The sequence below is a fragment of the Mustela putorius genome, unplaced genomic scaffold (assembly GCF_011764305.1).
Source record: "Mustela putorius furo isolate JIRA1106 unplaced genomic scaffold, ASM1176430v1.1 tig00003923_pilon_pilon_pilon, whole genome shotgun sequence".
In the NCBI taxonomy this organism is placed as follows: Eukaryota; Metazoa; Chordata; class Mammalia; order Carnivora; family Mustelidae; genus Mustela; species Mustela putorius.
Genome location: NW_025422068.1, coordinates 13,253,906 through 13,263,682, shown reverse-complemented (window position 1 = coordinate 13,263,682; position 9,777 = coordinate 13,253,906). Strand labels below are relative to the sequence as shown.

The window sequence follows — 9,777 nt, the reverse complement described above, 5'->3', positions numbered from 1 at the left end:
GGTTAGCAGTTCCCAGGGACAGGGAGAAACAGGAAATCATTGTCCTGGGGTTATATATTGGTCATAGTTGCAGAATAATGTGACTATACATAATGCCACTATAGTGACAGTATATTTAAAAATGGGTAAGATGATAGCAAAACTTATTTTAAGAAACTTACTCAACACTCTGCAATTATTATATTACAGATTGACATTTAAGCAAGTTCTAAATTTTGTCATTTTTCATAAGAATGAGAGAGTTTAGAATAGAGAAAATAAGAACGTTCCAAGTCAAATAAATGAGTTTGGAGGGTTTTGAGGTCCTTCAAGAAGGCACTAGAGAGACCCATAATTAAGGAATTCATATGGTTCCTAAGTGTGAAGAGTGCAAATGTTAACAGATTTGAAGGTGTGGAGATAACAAAGTTTTGAGAAATGTAGTGTATATCTATAGAGAGAAGTGTTTATTTTTTTAAAAAATATTTTATTTATTTATTTGACAGACAGAGATCAAAAATAGGCAGAGGCAGGTAGAGAGGGGGGTGGGAAACAGGCTCCCTGCTAAGCAGAGAGCCAGATGTGGGGCTTGATATCAAGACCCTGACATCATGACTTGAGCTGAAAGCAGAGACTTTACCCACTGACCCACCCAGGCACCCCAAAAAGTGTGTTTCTATGTTTAATTTTGAAACAACCAATTAAAACCCTAAAGTAGAATTCTGTCAGTACAATCATGATGCTGAAACAATGGAGTTAGTGATTGAGGGAGCTTTTTGCAATTTCTGTGTCTTGATTTGCATTCCAGTACAGGAGGTATTTGTAAATTGGTGCAAATCAAATGACCATGGAAGAGAGGGATTCCTGTAATGCCATTTCATTGAATCAGACCATATCTTTGAGACTGAATCAGCATCTTCATCTCCTCAAGTATGATACTATTCATTCAACAACCTAGAGCAGTTTCACTACTAGCAGATCAGTGAAGAGAATGCCTTCAGATATTTAGATTCTTTTGGGCCTGAAGAAGAAATAAACTTATCTCTATACTGGGTACTAACAAATTTATTTTCTCTTATTTACCAAAAGAAGATTGTGTCTCTGAATTTGAGGGGACACATCATCACACACTTTATACAGTTAATGGAATGTTGAATTTGGTATTATTGTCTTGCATTGGGAACATATTTTGAGAAAGTAAGATGATGAAAACTCTATTATCTATTTCTTCATTTGCAGTGTTGCTCTTGTTTGAAATCATGAACATTTGGAACACCACTACAGATTTCATTCTCCTAGGACTCTTTAATCACACAGAAGCCCATTTATTTCTCTTTGTGATGGTTCTCACAATTGCCTTCACCTCCCTACTAGGCAATGCCCTCATGATTTTCCTGATTTATCAGGATGTCTGGCTTCACACTCCCATGTACTTCCTATTGAGCCAACTCTCCCTCATGGACATGATGCTAGTCTCCACCATTGTGCCCAAAATGGCAGCGGACTACTTGACTGGCCTGAAGTCCATTTCTCCTTTTGGCTGTGGGTTGCAGATCTTCTTCTTCATCACTTTGGAAGGGGGCGAGTGTTTCCTCTTGGCATCCATGTCCTTTGAACACTATGTGGCTGTTTGCCACCCACTGCGATATGTTGTTCCCATGAGCTGGAAATTATGCCTGAGAATTACTGTGGAATCTTGGTTCCTGGGGGCAGCTTATGGCCTCATTCAGGCTGCTGCTACCCTGAGTTTTCCATTTTGCCATGTGCATGAGATAAATCAATTCTTCTGTGAGGCCCCTACTCTGGTGCGTTTGGCTTGTGCCAACACATTGGCCTTTGAAAATGGCATGTACATCTGCTATGTATTAATGATCCTGGTTCCATTTTCTCTCATCCTGATTTCCTATAGTCTTATCTTTGCTGCAGATCTCCAGATGCATTCTTGAGAAGCCCGCAAGAAGGCTTTTGCTACATGCTCCTCACATCTCTCTGTGGTAGGACTCTTTTATGGAGCTGCTATTTTTATCTATATGAGACCCAAATCCTACAGGTCAGCTAACCATGATAAAATAGTGTCAGTATTCTATACTATCTTCACTCCTTTGTTGAACCCCATCATCTATAGTATGAGAAACTGATGTCAAGGGAGCCCTGAGAAAGTGTATAGCTCAGTGCATTACCTTAAATAATGACTAAGATGACATTGATTTGTCCCAAATTTCAAGGTTATACAAAAAGAATTGTGTGAATTTTCCTAGGGAATAGTTACATATGCATTATATCTATAACTGTTTCTATTTTATTTTGAAATTCAGACAGAACTATATATTTTGGATCTTTTTATATATAGTAATTTTTATGTATAATAATTATATTATTTTAAAAATTTCCTTGACTTTTTTCCTTTTACAAGTTATTTATTTATTTATTTATTTATTTTTATTTCAATATAAAGATTTTTTTAAATTTTATTTTATTTTTCAGTGTTCCAAGATTCATTGTTTATGAACCACACCCAGTGCTCCATGAATCTCAGTTAGTTAACAAACTGTGTAATATTCATTTCAGATGTAGAATTTAGCAATTCAACACTTACATACAATGCCCAGCACCTTATCCACCCACAACCTAAATTCCCTCTGATAAACATCCTTTAATAAAGTGAAAAAATAGTCCATGTATTGGAAGTAAATAAATAATTGAGGAATATACATCTAGAATACATGAGTAACACATAAAACTCAACAACAAACACATTAAAACATGTATGAAAGATTTAAATACCCATTTCTCCAAAGTATATATATACAAATGCCTGATAAGCATATGATGAGACAGTAATTTGTTATTAGGGAAATGCACATAAAATCACAATGAAATATTTCTTTCATCCATTATGAAAGATGTTATTAAACTTTAAATAATAGTAATAACAAATGCTGCAAGAATATGGAGAAATTGGAATCTTAGTGCATTCTTTCTTTTTCTCTTAGTGTATCTTTGATGGGAATGTAAAATGGTCAGATGCTATGAAAAGCAGTATGGCAATTCATACAAAAATAGTATGGAAAATTTAACACCAAATTATCATATGATTTAGTAATTACGCTTCTAAATATATACAAAAAATAATTGAAAGCAGGAACTTGAGCAAATACCTTGTGCAGAAATGTTTATAGCAGCATAGTTCACAATAGCCAAATAGGTAAAAAAAAAAAATGCCTACAGGAGAAAAAAATGCAGAAATTAAAAGTACTGTATATAAACAATGGTTTATTATTTGCACTGAAAATGAATAAAATTCTGATACATCCTACAACACGGATGAATCTTGAGAAAATTTGTCCAAGTGAAGTAAACCAAACAGAAAAGGAAAATATTGTATGATTACACTTTTATGAGGTACTTAGATTAGGCAAATTAATTGAGACAAATAATCATTAGTAGGATTATAGGGTGCAAGGATGGGGAATTATTATTTGTAAGGTGAGAAAATTGGTACATTGAAAATAATCTAGAGATTGATAGTTATGATTGAACAAAAATATGAATGCAGTTGTTACTGAATTGCACAAAGATTGTTAAAGTTGTCTATTTCATAATATATATTTTATCATAAGTGAGTTAGAAAAGAACCCTTTAAACTAGACTAGTCGTACCCCTTCCCAAGAGAAATGTAACACAGATGCAAATACGGAGACCATACAAAATCTAAGAACATTTAAGGAGTTATCTGCAATGAAAAATGCATTCTTATATTATTTTAATAGTAGTCCCTCAAAGTAGTACTATAATTTTGTTACCCATTTTAAAATGTAAAACATGTTTTGTAACATAATGGTAATCTCTAATTTAGTGAAAATTCAAAAAATAAGTATCTACTCTAAAATAAAGATTACAAACAAATTGTGTAGTATTTTAAGAATTTCTGCCTGTGTGTTAATGTAAAATGTGTCAAATTCCATTATAATATATCTAATTTTAAGCCAATGTACAAACTGCCAAATAATTTAATATGCTTACACATTCCTATGCAACTTCTGAGTAACAATATATAACATTTATGACTCCATAAAACTTTAGAGACATAAAAACATTAGAAGAATCTGAATAGGTGTATTTGTTATACCGCTGAATTGACCCTTAACACATCTTCAAAAACATGTAAGTCCATTATAAGAATTCCTTTCCATTCTTGGCCTGAGGACATCTTGAGTATTAGTGACTTAAACTGTATCATTCAAGTCTCAGTTGGCTTTCCCAAGTAAACACACACACACAGAAAGGGTTCTTTCCTTTAATATCTAGATAAAGAACTTGAATCATGGTTGCTAGTGAGTCTTCCTGAAATGCCTAAGATGTCAAGTGCAGGGATAATAGCTGAATATATACATCCATTTGAAAAGTATTTAAAGACATCTGTTCAGAAAAATGACTTTGTTCATATAATGACAGAAGGACCCCTGCCAGCTATTCAATTCAGTGATTTTGTAAAACTGGAAGATAACAAAGAATGCATGTCATAATTGGCTCTTATTTTAATTTATTACATAAGACATGAGACTCTTCTACAAGTGCTTAGAATAAATTGTTTAGAATTAATTAAAAACTGTTTTTTTTAAACCACTAAAATAATCAGTATGATATCTCTCAACAAGGGGATATAAAATAAAATTTATTTTAGTGGAAACGGATTTAAAAGAGCCTGTATGTTTGAATCTTGGAAATAATTGTTTTGCCTAAAAATGTATCATAAATTAGCAGTGACACAGTAAAATTGATAACATAGTCATGGGTAATATTTAATTAATTTTTTATTTTTTATAAACATATATTTTTATCCCCAGGAGTACAGGTCTCTGAATCACCAGGTTTACACACTTCACAGCACTCACCAAAGCACATACCCTCCCCAATGTCCATAATCCCACCCGCTTCTCCCAAACCCCTCCCCCCAGCAACCCTCAGTTTGTTTTGTGAGATTAAGAGTCACTTATGGTTTGTCTCCCTCCCAATCCCATCTTGTTTCATTTATTCTTCTCCTACCCACTTAAGCCCCCATGATGCATCACCACTTCCTCATATCAGGGAGATCATATGATAGTTGTCTTTCTCTGCTTGACTTACTTCGCTAAGCATGATACGCTCTAGTTCCATCCATGTTGTCACAAATGGCAAGATTTCATTTCTTTTGATGGCTGCATAGTATTCCATTGTGTATATATACCACATCTTCTTTATCCGTTCGTCTGTTGAGGGACATCCAGGTTCTTTCCATAGTTTGGCTATTGTGGACATTGCTGCTATAAACATTCGGGTGCACGTGCCCCTTTGGATCACTACGTTTGTATCTTTAGGGTAAATACCCAATAGTGCAATTGCTGGGTCATAGGGCAGTTCTATTTTCAACATTTTGAGGAACCTCCATGCTGTTTTCCAGAGTGGTTGCACCAGCTTGCATTCCCACCAACAGTGTAGGAGGGTTCCCCTTTCTCCGCATCCTCGCCAGCATCTGTCATTTCCTGACTTGTTGATTTTAGCCATTCTGACTGGTGTGAGGTGATATCTCATTGTGGTTTTGATTTGTATTTCCCTGATGCCGAGTGATATGGAGCACTTTTTCATGTGTCTGTTGGCCATCTGGATGTCTTCTTTGCAGAAATGTCTGTTCATGTCCTCTGCCCATTTCTAGATTGGATTATTTGTTCTTTGGGTGTTGAGTTTGCTAAGTTCTTTATAGATTCTGGACACTAGTCCTTTATCTGATATGTCGTTTGCAAATATATTCTCCCATTCTGTCAGTTGTCTTTTGATTTTGTTAACTGTTTCCTTTGCTGTGCAAAAGCTTTTGATCTTGATGAAATCCCAATAGTTCATTTTTGCCCTTGCTTCCCTTGCCTTTGGCGTTGTTCCTAGGAAGATGTTGCTGCGGCAGAGGTCGAAGAGGTTGCTGCCTGTGTTCTCCTCAAGGATTTTGATGGATTCCTTTTACACACTGAGGTCCTTGATCCATTTTGAGTCTATTTTTGTGTGTGGTGTAAGGAAATGGTCCAATTTCATTTTTCTGCATGTGGCTGTCCAATTTTCCCAGCACCATTTATTGAAGAGGCTGTCTTTTTTCCATTGGACATTCTTTCCTGCTTTGTCGAAGATTAGTTGGCCATAGAGTTGAGGGTCTATTTCTGGGCTCTCTATTCTGTTCCATTGATCAATGTGTCTGTTTTTGTGCCAGTACCATGCTGTCTTGATGATGACAGCTTTGTAATAGAGCTTGAAGTCCGGAATTGTGATGCCACCAACGTTGGCTTTCTTTTTCAATATCCCTTTGGCTATTCGAGGTCTTTTCTGGTTCCATATAAATTTTAGCATTATTTGTTCCATTTCTTTGAAAAAGATGGATGGTACTTTGATAGGAATTGCATTAAATGTGTAGATTGCTTTAGGTAGCATAGACATTTTCACAATATTTATTCATCCAATCCAGGAGCATGGAACATTTTTCCATTTCTTTGTGTCTTCCTCAATTTCTTTCATGAGTACTTTATAGTTTTCTGAGTATAGATTCTGTGTCTCTTTGGTTAGGTTTATTCCTAGGTATCTTATGGTTTTGGGTGCAATTGTAAATGGGATGGACTCCTTAATTTATCTTTCTTCTGTCTTGCTGTTGATGTAGAGAAATGCAACTGATTTCTGCGCATTGATTTTATATCCTGACACTTTACTGAATTCCTGTATAAGTTCTAGCAGTTTTGGAGTGGAGTCTTTTGGGTTTTCCACATATAGTATCATATCATCTGCGAAGAGTGATAATTTGACTTCTTCTTTGCCGATTTGGATGCCTTTAATTTCCTTTTGTTGTCTGAATGCTGAGGCCAGGACCTCCAGTACTATGTCGAATAGCAGTGGTGATAATGGACATCCCTCCATGTTCCTGACCTTAGCGGAAAAGCTTTCAGTTTTTCTCCATTGAGAATGATATTTGCGGTGGGTTTTTCATAGATGGCTTTGATGATATTGAGGTATGTGCCCTCTATCCCTACACTTTGAAGAGTTTTGATCAGGAAGGGATGCTGTACTTTGTCAAATGCTTTTTCAGCATCTATTGAGAGTATCATATGGTTCTTGTTCTTTCTTTTATTGATGTGTTGTATCACATTGACTGATTTGCGGATGTTGAACCAACCTTTCAGCCCTGGAATAAATCCCACTTGGTCGTGGTGAATAATCTTTTTAATGTGCTGTTGAATCCTATTGGCTAGTATTTTGTTGAGTATTTTCGCATCTGTGTTCATCAAGGATTTGGTCTATAGCTCTCTTTTTTGGTGGGATCCTTGTCTGGTTTTGGGATCAAGGTGATGCTGGCCTCATAAAATGAGTTTGGAAGTTTTCCTTCCATTTCTATTTTTTGGAACAGTTTCAGGAGAATAGGAATTAGTTCTTCTTTAAACGTTTGGTAGAATTCCCCCAGGAAGCCATCTGGCCCTGGGCTTTTGTTTGTTTGGAGATTTTTAATGACTGTTTCAATCTCCTTACTGGTTATGGGTCTGTTCAGGCTTTCTATTTCTTCCTGGTTCAGTTGTGGTATTTTATATAGTCATGGGTAATATAATCATAGATATTATCTATGAACTTTCCTGGATTTATGCTGAACAAAATTAAAGTCTATTCTAAGCAATGCTGTGTTTATGAAAACATGATCACTTTAAGAGTAGTAATAATTCTGTGTCACAAAATGTATACTAAATGTTTATATGGATACGAAAGAAACTTCAAATATGAGAAGAATTTATTTGACCAATAACTGAAACAACATATTTTGAGGCAAAAATTATATTTGAAATATAAATTATACTTATCAAGAAAGGGGAGATACATTGTCCTCAGAGCTTATGATGAATCTCCTGGAGATGGGAAAAATAGTAGATAAGTGTAGAGTGCTTTAGCATGGTATGTTTAACATGAATTGTACTCACAGAAGTAGAACTATTTTCATGCAATCATGTGATGTGCTCATATCAATGTTGATGCCATTGCATTAATTCTGACAATTTGGATTACTATCCAGATTAAAATCATTATAATTTTAAGGTGATCTGTTTAAGAAATTAGTGACTTACTCTATGTAAAAAAAGTTGGTCAAGACCATAAGTAGAAGATATTAAGTAGAGTTTGAACAGGAATGGCTGTACTTTTACAATAGAAAGTGATTTTGGAGTTAGTTCATCTGTATGGTGTCTGAATGAGAAAGGATATGAAAGTCTTTTAAAATATGGGATTGAGTCTTATTGCTATAGGCTTTAGATGGGCTTACATAAAATTTGGTGAAAAAAACTAACATGTAACAGTCCAAATTCTCAAAAACAATAGTAGAGTGTAGAATTTCCTTTCTTACGTGTGTGTGTGTGTGTGTGTTTCTGTGATTTATTGTTTTTTTTGTTTTGTTTTGTTTTGTTTTTTAACATCTTTTATTTGAGTATGGTTGACACACAATGCTGCATTATTTTCAGGTGTACAACATAGTGATTTGGCAAGTTTTTACATATCCTGAGAGTTCACTGAATTTGGTTACCAGTTCTAGTGGTCTTTGGTGGAGTCTTTTGGGCTTAATACATATTACACACATTATTTATCCACTCATTTTTTGATGAACACTTAGATGTGTGTGTGCGTGTGCTTTACATATCTTAACTTTTGGAAATAATGCTGAAAAACTCATAAGAATGCAGATATTGCCTTAAGATATAGATTTTAGGGGCGCCCTGGTGGCTCAGTGGGTTAAGCCCCTGCCTTCGGCTCAGGTCATGATCTCAGGGTCCTGGGATTCAGCCCCACATCCAGCTCTTTCTCAGCGGGGAGCCCATTCCCCCCCCCCACCTGCCTGCCTCTCTGCCTACTTGAGATCTCTCTGTCAAATACATAAATAAAATCTTTAAAACAAAAGCTATATTTTAATTTTTTTGGATATATACCTATAAGTGGGACTGTAGGATCATATGGTATTTCTAATTTTAATTATTTTTGGAACTCCCATATACTTTCACATAGTGACTATACCAATTTACATACCCAAGAAAAATGCAAAAGGATTCCATTTTCTCTGCATTCTGGCCAATACTTATTAAATTTTTAAAAATTTCTTTTTTAAAAATTTAATTTTATTTTTTCAGTGTTCCAAGATTCATTGTTAATGCACTACACCCAATGCTCCATGCAATATTTGCTCTTCTTAATAACCACGACAAAGCTCAACTTTCCCCTGTTCCCCTCTAAAATCTTCAATTTTTTTCTCAGAGTCCACAGTATCTCGTGGTTCATCTTCTCCTCTGATTCCCCCCTTTCACTTTTCCTTTACTTCTCCTAATGTCCTCCATGTTATTCCTTATGTTTCACAATGGAGTGAAACCGTACAATAATTGACTCTCTCTGCTTGACTTATTGAACTCAGCATAATCTCCTCCAGTCCTTTCCATGTTGATACAAAAGTTGGTTATTCATCCTTTCTAAGGGAGACATAATATTCCATTGTATAGATGGACCATATCTTCTTTGGAAGGTTTCAGTGGATATATTTGTGCTTTTGATTTGATCATCTATAGATAATACTCATAAAGTTAAATTTACTCACCTGAGTCTATATTGCTAAGTTTCAAAACTAGAGCTAGATATTGTTTATACTCAAAAGGATCTTTAACTGTAACTTGCTTGTGCAATAAAACAGAACAGGCATATCTTTAGTCTGAATCTAAACTCAAAGTACTTTCAGTGGTAATTATTTTCTTTTCAACTCTCAAATTATCT

General features: G+C 35.1%; 1 pseudogene; it reads left to right on the top strand.

The window, feature by feature from the left end:
• Positions 1 to 1,181: 1,181 nt before the first annotated feature.
• Positions 1,182 to 2,175, top strand: LOC101691699 (annotated as a pseudogene).
• The last annotated feature ends 7,602 nt before the right edge of the window (positions 2,176 to 9,777 follow it).